This window comes from Scomber japonicus, chromosome 12, assembly GCF_027409825.1.
Source record: "Scomber japonicus isolate fScoJap1 chromosome 12, fScoJap1.pri, whole genome shotgun sequence".
NCBI lineage: Eukaryota > Metazoa > Chordata > Actinopteri > Scombriformes > Scombridae > Scomber > Scomber japonicus.
The window spans coordinates 435,038-452,500 of NC_070589.1; the positions used below are offsets into that span (position 1 = coordinate 435,038).

General features: G+C 43.2%; 11 non-coding genes across 11 annotated transcripts; all 11 read right to left on the bottom strand.

The window, feature by feature from the left end:
- Window positions 1-41: 41 nt before the first annotated feature.
- Window positions 42-160, bottom strand: LOC128370177 (5S ribosomal RNA). Its single transcript, XR_008322290.1, has one exon. It is a non-coding gene; the product is annotated as a 5S ribosomal RNA (ribosomal RNA).
- A 413-nt stretch (window positions 161-573) lies between these two features.
- LOC128370188 (5S ribosomal RNA) lies at window positions 574-692 on the bottom strand. Its single transcript, XR_008322301.1, has one exon. It is a non-coding gene; the product is annotated as a 5S ribosomal RNA (ribosomal RNA).
- Window positions 693-1,105: 413 nt separating this feature from the next.
- Window positions 1,106-1,224, bottom strand: LOC128370200 (5S ribosomal RNA). The gene has a single exon (XR_008322312.1). It is a non-coding gene; the product is annotated as a 5S ribosomal RNA (ribosomal RNA).
- Window positions 1,225-1,637: 413 nt separating this feature from the next.
- On the bottom strand, window positions 1,638-1,756 carry LOC128370205 (5S ribosomal RNA). The gene has a single exon (XR_008322317.1). It is a non-coding gene; the product is annotated as a 5S ribosomal RNA (ribosomal RNA).
- A 412-nt stretch (window positions 1,757-2,168) lies between these two features.
- Window positions 2,169-2,287, bottom strand: LOC128370206 (5S ribosomal RNA). Its single transcript, XR_008322318.1, has one exon. It is a non-coding gene; the product is annotated as a 5S ribosomal RNA (ribosomal RNA).
- A 412-nt stretch (window positions 2,288-2,699) lies between these two features.
- Window positions 2,700-2,818, bottom strand: LOC128370207 (5S ribosomal RNA). The gene has a single exon (XR_008322319.1). It is a non-coding gene; the product is annotated as a 5S ribosomal RNA (ribosomal RNA).
- A 413-nt stretch (window positions 2,819-3,231) lies between these two features.
- LOC128370524 (5S ribosomal RNA) lies at window positions 3,232-3,350 on the bottom strand. Its single transcript, XR_008322620.1, has one exon. It is a non-coding gene; the product is annotated as a 5S ribosomal RNA (ribosomal RNA).
- A 411-nt stretch (window positions 3,351-3,761) lies between these two features.
- On the bottom strand, window positions 3,762-3,880 carry LOC128370209 (5S ribosomal RNA). Its single transcript, XR_008322321.1, has one exon. It is a non-coding gene; the product is annotated as a 5S ribosomal RNA (ribosomal RNA).
- A 413-nt stretch (window positions 3,881-4,293) lies between these two features.
- LOC128370210 (5S ribosomal RNA) lies at window positions 4,294-4,412 on the bottom strand. The gene has a single exon (XR_008322322.1). It is a non-coding gene; the product is annotated as a 5S ribosomal RNA (ribosomal RNA).
- Window positions 4,413-11,608: 7,196 nt separating this feature from the next.
- LOC128370673 (5S ribosomal RNA) lies at window positions 11,609-11,727 on the bottom strand. Its single transcript, XR_008322760.1, has one exon. It is a non-coding gene; the product is annotated as a 5S ribosomal RNA (ribosomal RNA).
- Window positions 11,728-12,139: 412 nt separating this feature from the next.
- LOC128369896 (5S ribosomal RNA) lies at window positions 12,140-12,258 on the bottom strand. Its single transcript, XR_008322060.1, has one exon. It is a non-coding gene; the product is annotated as a 5S ribosomal RNA (ribosomal RNA).
- Window positions 12,259-17,463: the final 5,205 nt, after the last annotated feature.

Genomic DNA, 17,463 nt, shown 5'->3' on the forward strand with positions numbered 1-17,463 from the left:
GCAACAGCGCCCTCCTTTGGTGACAGCTGAGAGGGAAAAAAAGCTTACAGCACCTGGTATTCCCAGGCGGTCTCCCATCCAAGTACTAACCAGGCCCGACCCTGCTTAGCTTCCGAGATCAGACGAGATCGGGCGTGTTCAGGGTGGTATGGCCGTAAGCAACGAAACAGGCCGCAGAAAGCCCATTTAAACATGCTGTGACACCACTGACAGTTGCTCACACCAGCTGAGTGGCGGATAATGGTGTCTCAGCCATCAAACACATGCTATCCTTTAACAGTACTTTGATAGGAATAGTTTTTTTTTTTCTGCGGAGAAACACACAGCTGGAAGGACTGCAACCTTGTTCCTCAGGCCATTTGTGTACATGCGGGATGATTGCAGGCTTTTTACAGGCTGTAACAGTGAGAACTGGAACCCTAAAAACTACTTGGAAAGTGAGGCGTCTCAGTGCCACCTCTCTGGCGTGCATTCAGACACAGCTGGAATGATTGCAGCTTTTGTTCCTCAATGCCCTGTGTGCGGTGATGGAGCAACAGCGCCCTCCTTTGGTGACAGCTGAGAGGGAAAAAAAGCTTACAGCACCTGGTATTCCCAGGCGGTCTCCCATCCAAGTACTAACCAGGCCCGACCCTGCTTAGCTTCCGAGATCAGACGAGATCGGGCGTGTTCAGGGTGGTATGGCCGTAAGCGACGAAACAGGCCGCAGAAAGCCCATTTAAACATGCTGTGACACCACTGACAGTTGCTCACACCAGCTGAGTGGCGGATAATGGTGTCTCAGCCATCAAACACATGCTATCCTTTAACAGTACTTTGATAGGAATAGTTTTTTTTTTTCTGCGGAGAAACACACAGCTGGAAGGACTGCAACCTTGTTCCTCAGGCCATTTGTGTACATGCGGGATGATTGCAGGCTTTTTACAGGCTGTAACAGTGAGAACTGGAACCCTAAAAACTACTTGGAAAGTGAGGCGTCTCAGTGCCACCTCTCTGGCGTGCATTCAGACACAGCTGGAATGATTGCAGCTTTTGTTCCTCAAAGCCCTGTGTGCGGTGATGGAGCAACAGCGCCCTCCTTTGGTGACAGCTGAGAGGGAAAAAAAGCTTACAGCACCTGGTATTCCCAGGCGGTCTCCCATCCAAGTACTAACCAGGCCCGACCCTGCTTAGCTTCCGAGATCAGACGAGATCGGGCGTGTTCAGGGTGGTATGGCCGTAAGCAACGAAACAGGCCGCAGAAAGCCCATTTAAACATGCTGTGACACCACTGACAGTTGCTCACACCAGCTGAGTGGCGGATAATGGTGTCTCAGCCATCAAACACATGCTATCCTTTAACAGTACTTTGATAGGAATAGGTTTTTTTTTTCTGCGGAGAAACACACAGCTGGAAGGACTGCAACCTTGTTCCTCAGGCCATTTGTGTACATGCGGGATGATTGCAGGCTTTTTACAGGCTGTAACAGTGAGAACTGGAACCCTAAAAACTACTTGGAAAGTGAGGCGTCTCAGTGCCACCTCTCTGGCGTGCATTCAGACACAGCTGGAATGATTGCAGCTTTTGTTCCTCAATGCCCTGTGTGCGGTGATGGAGCAACAGCGCCCTCCTTTGGTGACAGCTGAGAGGGAAAAAAAGCTTACAGCACCTGGTATTCCCAGGCGGTCTCCCATCCAAGTACTAACCAGGCCCGACCCTGCTTAGCTTCCGAGATCAGACGAGATCGGGCGTGTTCAGGGTGGTATGGCCGTAAGCTACGAAACAGGCCGCAGAAAGCCCATTTAAACATGCTGTGACACCACTGACAGTTGCTCACACCAGCTGAGTGGCGGATAATGGTGTCTCAGCCATCAAACACATGCTATCCTTTAACAGTACTTTGATAGGAATAGTTTTTTTTTTCTGCGGAGAAACACACAGCTGGAAGGACTGCAACCTTGTTCCTCAGGCCATTTGTGTACATGCGGGATGATTGCAGGCTTTTTACAGGCTGTAACAGTGAGAACTGGAACCCTAAAAACTACTTGGAAAGTGAGGCGTCTCAGTGCCACCTCTCTGGCGTGCATTCAGACACAGCTGGAATGATTGCAGCTTTTGTTCCTCAAAGCCCTGTGTGCGGTGATGGAGCAACAGCGCCCTCCTTTGGTGACAGCTGAGAGGGAAAAAAAGCTTACAGCACCTGGTATTCCCAGGCGGTCTCCCATCCAAGTACTAACCAGGCCCGACCCTGCTTAGCTTCCGAGATCAGACGAGATCGGGCGTGTTCAGGGTGGTATGGCCGTAAGCTACGAAACAGGCCGCAGAAAGCCCATTTAAACATGCTGTGACACCACTGACAGTTGCTCACACCAGCTGAGTGGCGGATAATGGTGTCTCAGCCATCAAACACATGCTATCCTTTAACAGTACTTTGATAGGAATAGTTTTTTTTTTCTGCGGAGAAACACACAGCTGGAAGGACTGCAACCTTGTTCCTCAGGCCATTTGTGTACATGCGGGATGATTGCAGGCTTTTTACAGGCTGTAACAGTGAGAACTGGAACCCTAAAAACTACTTGGAAAGTGAGGCGTCTCAGTGCCACCTCTCTGGCGTGCATTCAGACACAGCTGGAATGATTGCAGCTTTTGTTCCTCAAAGCCCTGTGTGCGGTGATGGAGCAACAGCGCCCTCCTTTGGTGACAGCTGAGAGGGAAAAAAAGCTTACAGCACCTGGTATTCCCAGGCGGTCTCCCATCCAAGTACTAACCAGGCCCGACCCTGCTTAGCTTCCGAGATCAGACGAGATCGGGCGTGTTCAGGGTGGTATGGCCGTAAGCGACGAAACAGGCCGCAGAAAGCCCATTTAAACATGCTGTGACACCACTGACAGTTGCTCACACCAGCTGAGTGGCGGATAATGGTGTCTCAGCCATCAAACACATGCTATCCTTTAACAGTACTTTGATAGGAATAGTTTTTTTTTTTCTGCGGAGAAACACACAGCTGGAAGGACTGCAACCTTGTTCCTCAGGCCATTTGTGTACATGCGGGATGATTGCAGGCTTTTTACAGGCTGTAACAGTGAGAACTGGAACCCTAAAAACTACTTGGAAAGTGAGGCGTCTCAGTGCCACCTCTCTGGCGTGCATTCAGACACAGCTGGAATGATTGCAGCTTTTGTTCCTCAAAGCCCTGTGTGCGGTGATGGAGCAACAGCGCCCTCCTTTGGTGACAGCTGAGAGGGAAAAAAAGCTTACAGCACCTGGTATTCCCAGGCGGTCTCCCATCCAAGTACTAACCAGGCCCGACCCTGCTTAGCTTCCGAGATCAGACGAGATCAGGCGTGTTCAGGGTGGTATGGCCGTAAGCGACGAAACAGGCCGCAGAAAGCCCATTTAAACATGCTGTGACACCACTGACAGTTGCTCACACCAGCTGAGTGGCGGATAATGGTGTCTCAGCCATCAAACACATGCTATCCTTTAACAGTACTTTGATAGGAATAGTTTTTTTTTTTCTGCGGAGAAACACACAGCTGGAAGGACTGCAACCTTGTTCCTCAGGCCATTTGTGTACATGCGGGATGATTGCAGGCTTTTTACAGGCTGTAACAGTGAGAACTGGAACCCTAAAAACTACTTGGAAAGTGAGGCGTCTCAGTGCCACCTCTCTGGCGTGCATTCAGACACAGCTGGAATGATTGCAGCTTTTGTTCCTCAAAGCCCTGTGTGCGGTGATGGAGCAACAGCGCCCTCCTTTGGTGACAGCTGAGAGGGAAAAAGCTTACAGCACCTGGTATTCCCAGGCGGTCTCCCATCCAAGTACTAACCAGGCCCGACCCTGCTTAGCTTCCGAGATCAGACGAGATCGGGCGTGTTCAGGGTGGTATGGCCGTAAGCAACGAAACAGGCCGCAGAAAGCCCATTTAAACATGCTGTGACACCACTGACAGTTGCTCACACCAGCTGAGTGGCGGATAATGGTGTCTCAGCCATCAAACACATGCTATCCTTTAACAGTACTTTGATAGGAATAGTTTTTTTTTTTCTGCGGAGAAACACACAGCTGGAAGGACTGCAACCTTGTTCCTCAGGCCATTTGTGTACATGCGGGATGATTGCAGGCTTTTTACAGGCTGTAACAGTGAGAACTGGAACCCTAAAAACTACTTGGAAAGTGAGGCGTCTCAGTGCCACCTCTCTGGCGTGCATTCAGACACAGCTGGAATGATTGCAGCTTTTGTTCCTCAAAGCCCTGTGTGCGGTGATGGAGCAACAGCGCCCTCCTTTGGTGACAGCTGAGAGGGAAAAAAAGCTTACAGCACCTGGTATTCCCAGGCGGTCTCCCATCCAAGTACTAACCAGGCCCGACCCTGCTTAGCTTCCGAGATCAGACGAGATCGGGCGTGTTCAGGGTGGTATGGCCGTAAGCGATGAAACAGGCCGCAGAAAGCCCATTTAAACATGCTGTGACACCACTGACAGTTGCTCACACCAGCTGAGTGGCGGATAATGGTGTCTCAGCCATCAAACACATGCTATCCTTTAACAGTACTTTGATAGGAATAGTTGTTTTTTTTCTGCAGAGAAACACACAGCTGGAAGGACTGCAACCTTGTTCCTCAGGCCATTTGTGTACATGCGTGATGATTGCAGGCTTTTTACAGGCTGTAACAGTGAGAACTGGAACCCTAAAAACTACTTGGAAAGTGAGGTGTCTCAGTGCCACCTCTCTGGCGTGCATTCAGACACAGCTGGAATGATTGCAGCTTTTGTTCCTCAAAGCCCTGTGTGCGGTGATGGAGCAACAGCGCCCTCCTTTGGTGACAGCTGAGAGGGAAAAAAAGCTTACAGCACCTGGTATTCCCAGGCGGTCTCCCATCCAAGTACTAACCAAGCCCCACCCTGCTTAGTTTCCTAGATCAGACGAGATCGGGCGTGTTTTTTTTTTTTATCTTTTATTATCAAAAATATATCATGATCTTATTTTATATACATTCCAGCTGACAAAACAAACATAAAAACCAACATTAAAGACATGAAACACCCCCTTTAACTAAACAAAAATACACATAGCCACAATAACACTATGTGCCAAAAGAAATACTAACAAATAAATCACATTCTCAATTTACATACATACAAGCTGACAAGACAAACATACAAACCAACATTAAAGACATGAAACACCCCCTTTAACCAAACAAAAAGACACATAGCCACAATAACACTATGTGCCAAAAGAAATACTAACAAAAAATAAATCACATTCTCAATTTGCATACATTCAATCTGACAAGACAAACATAAAAACCAACATTAAAGACATGAAACACCCCCTTTAACTAAACAAAAAGACACATAGCCACCATAACACTATGTGTCAAAATAATAATAATAAAACTAATAATAATAATCATATAGATGACCAAATAAAAGAAACAATACAAAAAATAGATGTAGACAATAACTACCCCAACATAAAACCCCTAAGACATACATTTTTCCCTTCCATTACTTTTACATAATTATTGTGACTGTTGAACTGCTGATGAAAAGTGTCTTGGTCTGCTAGAAATATGGTCCTGAGGTGAGCTGTGAATGTGTTCTGAAAATATCTTGTAACATTTATTGTTTTGTTGTCCAATAATTGGTGATTCCGTCTTGTCCATAAAGATTTTCTGCCGAATGCTAGGATGGAGTTGATGAGTGTATTGTTCCTGTTTGTGTGTTTTCCTGTGATTCCAAATGTCCAAGCCCATGACCAATCTGTATCAGTGTGTGTTGTGAAGTTGCAGTGAGTCTCTAATATGGTCCTGATGTATGACTGAAACTGTTTTGATTCTGTGCATGTGTTGAAGATATGTTCCAAGTCCTCTGATTCTTTATTGCAAACGGTGCATGTTCTTGAATATTTTTCTTTGTTGATCTGATGTAATATAATCCCTGTGTAAATCCTTCTGTGTCGAATGTTAAAATCCATGTTTATTGTATTGTTGTCCATAATTGGTATGTCCAGGTTTGACCATATAGATGAGATGTCCATGTTAGGGTATTTTTCCTTCCAGTATTTCTCTGCTGTGGGGGGCCTTTTGATGAGATGTATTAATGACCGGTACCAGGTTCTTGTATTTATTTCCTTTATGTCCTTTTGCTTGAGTTGTAGCTGGGGAAGGGCGGCTCTGGTATCTTTCTCTTTCTCCTTCAACATGCTCCGCCACGTAGGGTCAAGAGCCTGTTCAAACTTTCCTTTAAGTTTTATTATATTTCCTTTCCTATAACTAACATTTTTTCCTTTTAGTTTTCCACAAATTAAATCTATGTTAAACTCACCCCTCCCATCGATTATATCTCCCACCCTGGTCAAACCAGCAGCCCGCATAGGACCGCTGGTTAGAACCCTCCCCCCGCACAAAAAAAATGGACTGTCAAGGAAAGGTAACTGCAGCACATGCTCTTTATTCCTGCACTTGGGCCAGAGGTGGGGCAGAATTTTGCCCCATGCCTCTAGTACCTCCTGGTAGAAGCCAGGTAGGCGGCTCCTGGCTTTTCCGGGGAGGAGGGCGCACAGGTTGTACGCGTCTCTCTCCCCGTACTCAGCCAGATAGCTCGCCATCCAGTCCTCCCAGGGGTACTGCCGGTCCGAATCAAGAAAATTCTTAACAATTTTGATCCTAAGTGCATCTCTTTTGGCACCGATGTCAATTAGTCCTAAACCCCCCTCCCTTTTTTTAGCAATTAACACTCTGTGAGCAATCGAATTTCCCTTTCCCCTCCAGAGGAAGGAGGAGATTGCTGCTGTCAGCGCTTTTAGAGCCCATTGCGGCAGCTCACAGGTTCCCAAAATGTGGTTAATTTTTGACAGTATCAAAGCATTAACTACAATTACCTTTCCTTTCAGTGTTAACCCTCTTGCTCGCCATAAATTTAGACTACTCTGCACTTTCCCTATCATTTCCCTCCACCCTCTGTCCCTAGCCTCACTCTCATTCTCTCCTATATATACACCCAGTATTTTCCTACACCCCGTGTTTTCCCCAAATCCCCATTTATTTACATAGTCTTCCACCTTTCCAATTATACCTATCTCCGATTTAGTTATGTTTATTTTTGCTCCTGATGCCATGCTGTAAGTTTTGAAGTGTTCCATGATTTTGTCTATGCCTTTCCCTGATTTGATTGTTATTGTAATGTCATCCGCGTATTGTGTTATTTTGATAGAACTGTTTGTGGGTGTTTTTATTCCTACTATTTCCTTGTCTTTAATTATTGCTTGAGCTAGCGGTTCTGCCACTATGCTATATAATAGCGCTGATAATGGGCAACCTTGCCTCACTGATCTTTTTATTGGGAAACTGTCTGTTATTGTACCATTGCATTTTATTACACTTTTTGCATTATTGTAAAGAAGCTGTATCCAATTTATAAAACCTTGCCCATAACCTAATTCTGCTAAAACCTTGAATAAAAACTGGTGTTCCACTCTATCGAAAGCTTTTTCTAAATCTATTGTTAACAGAAGGCCCCCCTGTACTGTCATCCCTCTTACTGTATCTCTTATTGTTGCAATTGAATCTTGGATGTCCCTGTTTGGTATACTGTATGCTTGATTTGGACTGATTATCTGATCTAGAGTCTGTTTTAATCTATTAGCCAATGTTTTGGAAAGTATCTTGTAATCTGTGTTTAGCAGGCTTATTGGTCTATAGTTGGATATTTCGTTTCTGTCACCTTTGTTCTTGTATATTACTGTTATCATGCCTGTGGTGAATGATTTGGGTGTTTCTTGTTGTTTTTGCATTGTATGGTAGAGGTCGAGTAACAGGGGGGCCATCTGTTCACTAAATTTGATATAGAAGTCAGCCGTTAGACCGTCACTCCCAGGACTTTTATTTTTGTTTAAGTTTTTGATTGCATATTCAATTTCTTCTTTTGTTAATTTGCTGTCACACCACACTTTATCCTCCATATCTATCTTTTTATCTAAGTAGGTTAATATTTCTTCAGTTTTCTCTATATCACTTCCCTCCTCCTTAAATAAGTTTGTATAATAGTCTTTTATAATTTCTAGTATTTTTATCTTGTCTTTATGGATGTTGTTATCTTGATCTTTAAGTTCTTCTATTACAGTTTTGTTCTGTTTTTGTTTTTCCAACCCCAAAAAAAACGCAGTGCACCTTTCACCCTCCACCAAATTTTGGAACCTGCACCTTATTGCTGCTCCTTTACATTTTTTCTTTTCTATGCTGTGTAATTGGTTTTTGTAACATTCGTACATTTCACAGCTTCTATTTTTTTGATTATCTAATAATATGACTTCTTCTTCTAGCTGCTTTCTAATATTCTGTTCTTCTTGTTTTTCTTTCCATCTTTTCTCTTTGCTATAATTAATACTCACTTTTTTAATTCTTTCTTTTATATTATCCCATCTTTCTATATAATTATTATCTATTTGCATTTCTGTTTTTGCATAACTAAGTACTTTTTTGATTTTTTTAATATATACCGGGTCTGTTAGGAGGCTGGAGTTAAGGCACCAGGTGCCTCCTCCCTTGATCCCTCCTTTAGCACCCAGTTGGCAAATGACAGTGGCATGATCGCTCCAGGAATTGTAACTGTAATGTATGTTGTTAATTAGCTTCACTGTGTCAGCTGCAGCCAAACACAGGTCAATTCTAGACTGTCTGAGTTTCCCTTTGACCACCTGTCTCCTTGAGAATTCTCTTTTAAATTTGTTTTGTATCCTCCATATATCTATTAAGTTGTGACTATCCATTAAATCATAAAGAGCTGTTCTACTTATGTCATTTTTATATACATTATTTATTGAAATATCTGATTTAGTTAATACTGTATTAAAATCACCTATTATTATAGTTCTATTGTTTACCCATCTTCCTAATTTGTTAAACAAACCCTTCCTTTCCTTCTCACAGTTATCGGCATATAGGTTAATTAGTCTATACGTTCTATTATTTACTTCGATATCTATAATTAATATTCTACCTTTATCGTCTTTATAAATTACTTTACTGTTCTTTACGTTATTACTATTTATTAGGGTTGCTATACCGCAGGATTTATTAGTGCCGTTATTATAATATATTTCCCCTTTATATATTTTAGTTGCTGCCTCAAGGCTGCTTTTATCCCACCTCGTCTCTTGGAGGCAGAGGATGTCGCAGCTCGGACTGGACAGTATCGCATTCATCCTGTCACAAGTGCGGAGCCCGTTGACATTGAGAGAGTGCAGCAACAACATGATTAATGGAAAAGAAAGGATTGTTACAAATTACGCTTAATCATCATTTTCCCTTATCTTTTTTCCTTCTTTTACTGATCGATGATTTATTAGAGGTGTGCTGCTTCCTAAGATTTTTAATGGTGGTGAAGTCCATCTCGGAGTCACTGTCTGATCTGCCCAAACGGCGGAGGACCATGGTGGTTGCCGAGGCCGGCTCTCTGGGGGGTGCGGCTGCCACAGGCTGCAGGTCACTCGGGGTTTCCCCCACTTCCATTGAGTCTGAGGCTTGAGATGGCTCTGGCCTCTCCACGAGCCCATTGCCGCCTCTGCCCCCTACTCCCTGGTGTAGGCCTGAGTCTATGCTCAGACCATCCATACTTGAGCCAATTTCCAGATTTAAGCTCTGTGCAGCATTAGTAGGACTCAGAGCCCCCCCCTGAGAGAGAGCCTCTCTGCCAGCTCCGTCCGTGGTGCCGCTGCCCCCCACTCCGGCCTCCTCTCCTTCCTCCTCCTCCTCACTCATGTCCTCCGCTTCACTATAAAGCTCCTCCGATCCGGACTCCACCACCACTTCAGATTCACTATAATTGCAATTGCATTCATTCACTGGGTTCCAGCACACCTCACATTTTTTAGACTTTTTCTGTTGGTTGCTGCACTCCCTAGCATAATGCCCCTGTACTCCACACTTGTGACAGGAAAAATCAGGACAATCCCTCAGGATGTGCCCCGGCTGGAGACACATCCTGCAAACCTTCGCTTGCCTGTCATGGATAACTCTAAAATATTCTGGTCCCATAGCTGTTTCAAAACGTGCAGAGTATGGCAGTGATTGTACTTTCTCAGTGAATTTTACTTTAAGGAAACGTGTGCCGTCTGCTATCTGAGTGCCCGGCCACATCCGCCTCCTAATGGCGGATGTGGCCGAGACTCCCCACCCTTCTAATTTTTGCAATATTTCTTCGTCTGTTATGTAAGCTGGCAGATTTAAAAAAGACACCATCAACTCATCATTACATAAATCTTTCACAAAAATATTACAGTTGCCTATTTTAAATCCATCTAGGAGCCGCTCCTTCCCCTTGACATGAGACATCGTGATTTCATAACTCCTGGTACCGGTCGCTCTACACGCTATAAGCCCCCCACACAGAGCTCTGATCGCTCGCATTAGTTCAAGGACCGGAACCTCCTCATTCCCAGTAACCTCCAAACTCACCGTCAGCTCTCTGTTGTATGCTTTCCTGGCCTCCTCTTTCGCTGTCTCCTGTTGCTGCTCTCTCTCTCCAGCTGTTTTCGTCGCTCTCTCTCCCTCTTTTTCCGCTCCGGCGCTCGCTGCTCGCTCACCCCCCGACATGCCTTTCTCCTTCTCTGCCGCCGCTCCTGGAGCTCCTTTTCTCTCGGGCCTTCTCAGGCCTTCTCTCCCAGCCTCCCTCGATGTAACTCCAGCCCCAGGAGCTCTCGGGCCGGTCCCGTTCCGCGGCGCACGGCCGGTATCCTTCTCTTGCTGCGCTCTCTCTCCTCTCTCTCCCGCCAACATGACGGAGGCAGCCACTTCCGCGTTTTCTTTCCTGTTTCTTTCAATATTCCTCCTCTTACTCTTTTGCTCTTTATTTTTAACAAGCTCCCATTCATTATCTTCCTCTCCCATTTCTGCTTGCTTTATATTAAGTCCGTGATCCGATTTCGTAGCCGTTTTTTCCGTCGCCGTGTTCGTTGCCATGTTATTATCCATACATAAAGAAATAAAGAAAAACTCTCCCCCGAACAGTAAAAACTGCCGGGGGGAAAAAGTCCACACACAAAACTAACTTAGGATGCACGGAAAATAATAGGATAATAAAGGAAAAGAAAGAAAACATATGAAATAAATCCAAAACAGAGGTCCGCGATCCTCTCTGCTCCAACTGGTTTGCTTCTGGCTGCCTCCACTGCGCGCGCATACGTGTTCAGGGTGGTATGGCCGTAAGCGACGAAACAGGCCGCAGAAAGCCCATTTAAACATGCTGTGACACCACTGACAGTTGCTCACACCAGCTGAGTGGCGGATAATGGTGTCTCAGCCATCAAACACATGCTATCCTTTAACAGTACTTTGATAGGAATAGTTGTTTTTTTTCTGCGGAGAAACACACAGCTGGAAGGACTGCAACCTTGTTCCTCAGGCCATTTGTGTACATGCGGGATGATTGCAGACTTTTTACAGGCTGTAACAGTGAGAACTGGAACCCTAAAAACTACTTGGAAAGTGAGGCGTCTCAGTGCCACCTCTCTGGCGTGCATTCAGACACAGCTGGAATGATTGCAGCTTTTGTTCCTCAAAGCCCTGTGTGCGATGATGGACCAACAGCGCCCTCCTTTGGTGACAGCTGAGAGGGAAAAAAAGCTTACAGCACCTGGTATTCCCAGGCGGTCTCCCATCCAAGTACTAACCAGGCCCGACCCTGCTTAGCTTCCGAGATCAGACGAGATCGGGCCTGTTCAGGGTGGTATGGCCGTAAGCGACGAAACAGGCCGCAGAAAGCCCATTTAAACATGCTGTGACACCACTGACAGTTGCTCACACCAGCTGAGTGGCGGATAATGGTGTCTCAGCCATCAAACACATGCTATCCTTTAACAGTACTTTGATAGGAATAGTTTTTTTTTTCTGCGGAGAAACACACAGCTGGAAGGACTGCAACCTTGTTCCTCAGGCCATTTGTGTACATGCGGGATGATTGCAGGCTTTTTAAAGGCTGTAACAGTGAGAACTGGAACCATAAAAACTACTTGGAAAGTGAGGCGTCTCAGTGCCACCTCTCTGGCGTGCATTCAGACACAGCTGGAATGATTGCAGCTTTTGTTCCTCAAAGCCCTGTGTGCGGTGATGGAGCAACAGCGCCCTCCTTTGGTGACAGCTGAGAGGGAAAAAAAGCTTGCAGCACCTGGTATTCCCAGGCGGTCTCCCATCCAAGTACTAACCAGGCCCGACCCTGCTTAGCTTCAGAGATCAGACGAGATCGGGCGTGTTCAGGGTGGTATGGCCGTAAGCTACGAAACAGGCCGCAGAAAGCCCATTTAAACATGCTGTGACACCACTGACAGTTGCTCACAGCAGCTGAGTGGCGGATAATGGTGTCTCAGCCATCAAACACATGCTATCCTTTAACAGTACTTTGATAGGAATAGTCGTTTTTTTTCTGCGGAGAAACACACAGCTGGAAGGACTGCAACCTTGTTCCTCAGGCCATTTGTGTACATGCGGGATGATTGCAGGCTTTTTACAGGCTGTAACAGTGAGAACTGGAACCCTAAAAACTACTTGGAAAGTGAGGCGTCTCAGTGCCACCTCTCTGGCGTGCATTCAGACACAGCTGGAATGATTGCAGCTTTTGTTCCTCAAAGCCCTGTGTGCGGTGATGGAGCAACAGCGCCCTCCTTTGGTGACAGCTGAAAGGGAAAAAAAGCTTACAGCACCTGGTATTCCCAGGCGGTCTCCCATCCAAGTACTAACCAGGCCCGACACTGCTTAGCTTCCGAGATCAGACGAGATCGGGCGTGTTTTTTTTTTTTATCTTTTATTATCAAAAATATATCATGATCTTATTTTATATACATTCCAGCTGACAAACCAAACATAAAAACCAACATTAAAGACATGAAACACCCCCTTTAACTAAACAAAAAAACACATAGCCACAATAACACTATGTGCCAAAAGAAATACTAACAAATAAATCACATTCTCAATTTACATACATTCAATCTGACAAGGCAAACATACAAACCAACATTAAAGACATGAAACACCCCCTTTAACTAAACAAAAATACACATAGCCACAATAACACTATGTGCCAAAAGAAATACTAAAAAAATAAATAAATCACATTCTCAATTTACATACATACAAGCTGACAAGACAAACATACAAACCAACATTAAAGACATGAAACACCCCCTTTAACCAAACAAAAATACACATAGCCACAATAACACTATGTGCCAAAAGAAATACTAAAAAAAAAAAAATCACATTCTCAATTTACATACATACAAGCTGACAAGACAAACATAAAAACCAACATTAAAGACATGAAACACCCCCTTTAACTAAACAAAAAGACACATAGCCACCATAACACTATGTGTCAAAATAATAATAATAAAACTAATAATAATAATCATATAGATGACCAAATAAAAGAAACAATACAAAAAATAGATGTAGACAATAACTACCCCAACATAAAACCCCTAAGACATTTTTCTCTTCCATTACTTTTACATAATTATTGTGACTGTTGAACTGCTGATGAAAAGTGTCTTGGTCTGCTAGAAATATGGTCCTGAGGTGAGCTGTGAATGTGTTCTGAAAATATCTTGTAACATTTATTGTTTTGTTGTCAAATAATTGGTGATTCCGTCTTGTCCATAAAGATTTTCTGCCGAATGCTAGGATGGAGTTGATGAGTGTATTGTTCCTGTTTGTGTGTTTTCCTGTGATTCCAAATGTCCAAGCCCATGACCAATCTGTATCAGTGTGTGTTGTGAAGTTGCAGTGAGTCTCTAATATGGTCCTGATGTATGACTGAAACTGTTTTGATTCTGTGCATGTGTTGAAGATATGTTCCAAGTCCTCTGATTCTTTATTGCAAACGGTGCATGTTCTTGAATATTTTTCTTTGTTGATCTGATGTAATATAATCCCTGTGTAAATCCTTCTGTGTCGAATGTTAAAATCCATGTTTATTGTATTGTTGTCCATAATTGGTATGTCCAGGTTTGACCATATAGATGAGATGTCCATGTTAGGGTATTTTTCCTTCCAGTATTTCTCTGCTGTGGGGGGCCTTTTGATGAGATGTATTAATGACCGGTACCAGGTTCTTGTATTTATTTCCTTTATGTCCTTTTGCTTGAGTTGTAGCTGGGGAAGGGCGGCTCTGGTATCTTTCTCTTTCTCCTTCAACATGCTCCGCCACGTAGGGTCAAGAGCCTGTTCAAACTTTCCTTTAAGTTTTATTATATTTCCTTTCCTATAACTAACATTTTTTCCTTTTAGTTTTCCACAAATTAAATCTATGTTAAACTCACCCCTCCCATCGATTATATCTCCCACCCTGGTCAAACCAGCAGCCCGCATAGGACCGCTGGTTAGAACCCTCCCCCCGCACAAAAAAAATGGACTGTCAAGGAAAGGTAACTGCAGCACATGCTCTTTATTCCTGCACTTGGGCCAGAGGTGGGGCAGAATTTTGCCCCATGCCTCTAGTACCTCCTGGTAGAAGCCAGGTAGGCGGCTCCTGGCTTTTCCGGGGAGGAGGGCGCACAGGTTGTACGCGTCTCTCTCCCCGTACTCAGCCAGATAGCTCGCCATCCAGTCCTCCCAGGGGTACTGCCGGTCCGAATCAAGAAAATTCTTAACAATTTTGATGCTAAGTGCGTCTCTTTTGGCACCGATGTCAATTAGTCCTAAACCCCCCTCCCTTTTTTTAGCAATTAACACTCTGTGAGCAATCGAATTTCCCTTTCCCCTCCAGAGGAAGGAGGAGATTGCTGCTGTCAGCGTTTTTAGAGCCCATTGCGGCAGCTCACAGGTTCCCAAAATGTGGTTAATTTTTGACAGTATCAAAGCATTAACTACAATTACCTTTCCTTTCAGTGTTAACCCTCTTGCTCGCCATAAATTTAGACTACTCTGCACTTTCCCTATCATTTCCCTCCACCCTCTGTCCCTAGCCTCACTCTCATTCTCTCCTATATATACACCCAGTATTTTCCTACACCCCGTGTTTTCCCCAAATCCCCATTTATTTACATAGTCTTCCACCTTTCCAATTATACCTATCTCCGATTTAGTTATGTTTATTTTTGCTCCTGATGCCATGCTGTAAGTTTTGAAGTGTTCCATGATTTTGTCTATGCCTTTCCCTGATTTGATTGTTATTGTAATGTCGTCCGCGTATTGTGTTATTTTGATAGAACTGTTTGTGGGTGTTTTTATTCCTATTATTTCTTTATCTTTGATTAATGCTTGAGCAAGCGGCTCTGCCACTATACTATATAATAGTGCTGACAAAGGGCAGCCTTGCCTCACTGACCTTTTAATTGGGAAACTTTCTGTTAATGTTCCGTTACATTTTATTACACTTCTTGCATTTTTATATAGAAGTTGTATCCAATTAATCAACTCTTTTCCATAACCGAATTCCTCTAACACTTTAAATAAAAACTGGTGTTCTACTCTGTCGAATGCCTTTTCCAAATCTATTGTTAACAGAAGGCCCCTTGTACTGTCATCCCTCTTACTGTATCTCTTATTGTAGCAATTGAGTCTTGGATGTCCCTGTTTGGTATACTGTATGCTTGATTTGGACTGATTATCTGATCTAGAGTCTGTTTTAATCTATTGGCCAATGTTTTGGAGAGTATCTTGTAATCTGTGTTTAGTAAGCTTATTGGTCTATAATTGGATATTTCGTTTCTGTCACCTTTGTTCTTGTATATTACTGTTATCATACCTGTAGTGAATGATTTGGGTGTTTCTTGTTGTTTTTGCATTGTATGGTAGAGGTCGAGTAACAGGGGGGCCATCTGTTCACTAAATTTTATGTAGAAGTCAGCCGTTAGACCGTCACTCCCAGGACTTTTATTTTTGTTTAAGTTTTTGATTGCATATTCAATTTCTTCCTTTGTTAATTTGCTGTCACACCACACTTTATCCTCCATATCTATCTTTTTATCTAAGTAGGTTAGAATTTCCTCAGTTTTCTCTATATCACTTCCCTCCTCCTTAAATAAGTTTGTATAATAGTCTTTTATAATTTCCAATATTTTTATCTTGTCTTTATGGATGTTGTTATCTTGATCTTTAAGTTCTTCTATTACAGTTTTGTTCTGTTTTTGTTTTTCCAACCCCAAAAAAAAAAAAAAAAAAAAAAAAAAACGCAGTGCACCTTTCACCCTCCACCAAATTTTGGAACCTGCACCTTATTGCTGCTCCTTTACATTTTTTCTTTTCTATGCTGTTTAATTGATTTTTGTAACATTCATACATTTCACAGCTTCTATTTTTTTGATTATCTAATAATATGACTTCTTCTTCTAGCTGCTTTCTAATATTCTGTTCTTCTTGTTTTTCTTTCCATCTTTTCTCTTTGCTAAAATGAATACTCACTTTTTTAATTCTTTCTTTTATATTATCCCATCTGTCTATATAATTATTATCTATTTGCATTTCTGTTTTTGCATAACTAAGTACTTTTTTAATTTTATTAATATATACCGGGTCTGTTAGAAGGCTGGAGTTGAGGCACCAGGTGCCTCCTCCCTTGATCCCTCCTTCAGCACCCAGTTGGCATATGACAGTGGCATGATCGCTCCAGGAATTGTAACTGTAATGTATGTTGTTGATTTGTTTCACTGTGTCCGCTGCAGCCAAACACAGGTCAATCCTAGATTGTCTAAGTCTCCCTTTGACCACCTGTCTCCTCGAGAATTCTCTTTTAAATTTGTTTTGTATCCTCCATATATCTATTAAGTTGTGACTATCCATTAAATCATAAAGAGCTGTTCTACTTATGTCATTTTTATATACATTATTTATTGAAATATCTGATTTGGTTAATACTGTATTAAAATCACCTATTATTATAGTTCTATTGTTTACCCATCTTCCTAATTTGTTAAACAAACCCTTCCTTTCCTTCTCACAGTTATCGGCATATAGGTTAATTAGTCTATACGTGCTATTATTTACTTCGATATCTATAATTAATATTCTACCTTTATCGTCTTTATAAATTACTTTACTGTTCTTTACGTTATTACTATTTATTAGGGTTGCTATAACGCAGGATTTATTAGTGCCGTTATTATAATATATTTCCCCTTTATATATTTTAGTTGCTGCCTCAAGGCTGCTTTTATCCCACCTCGTCTCTTGGAGGCAGAGGATGTCGCAGCTCGGACTGGACAGTATCGCATTCATCCTGTCACAAGTGCGGAGCCCGTTGACATTGAGAGAGTGCAGCAACAACATGATTAATGGAAAAGAAGGAGTGTTACAAATTATGCTTAATCATTATTTTCCTTTATCTTTTTTCCTTCTTTTACTGATCGATGATTTATTAGAGGTGTGCTGCTTCCTAAGATTTTTAATGGTGGTGAAGTCCATCTCGGAGTCACTGTCTGATCTGCCCAAACGGCGGAGGACCATGGTGGTTGCCGAGGCCGGCTCTCTGGGGGGTGCGGC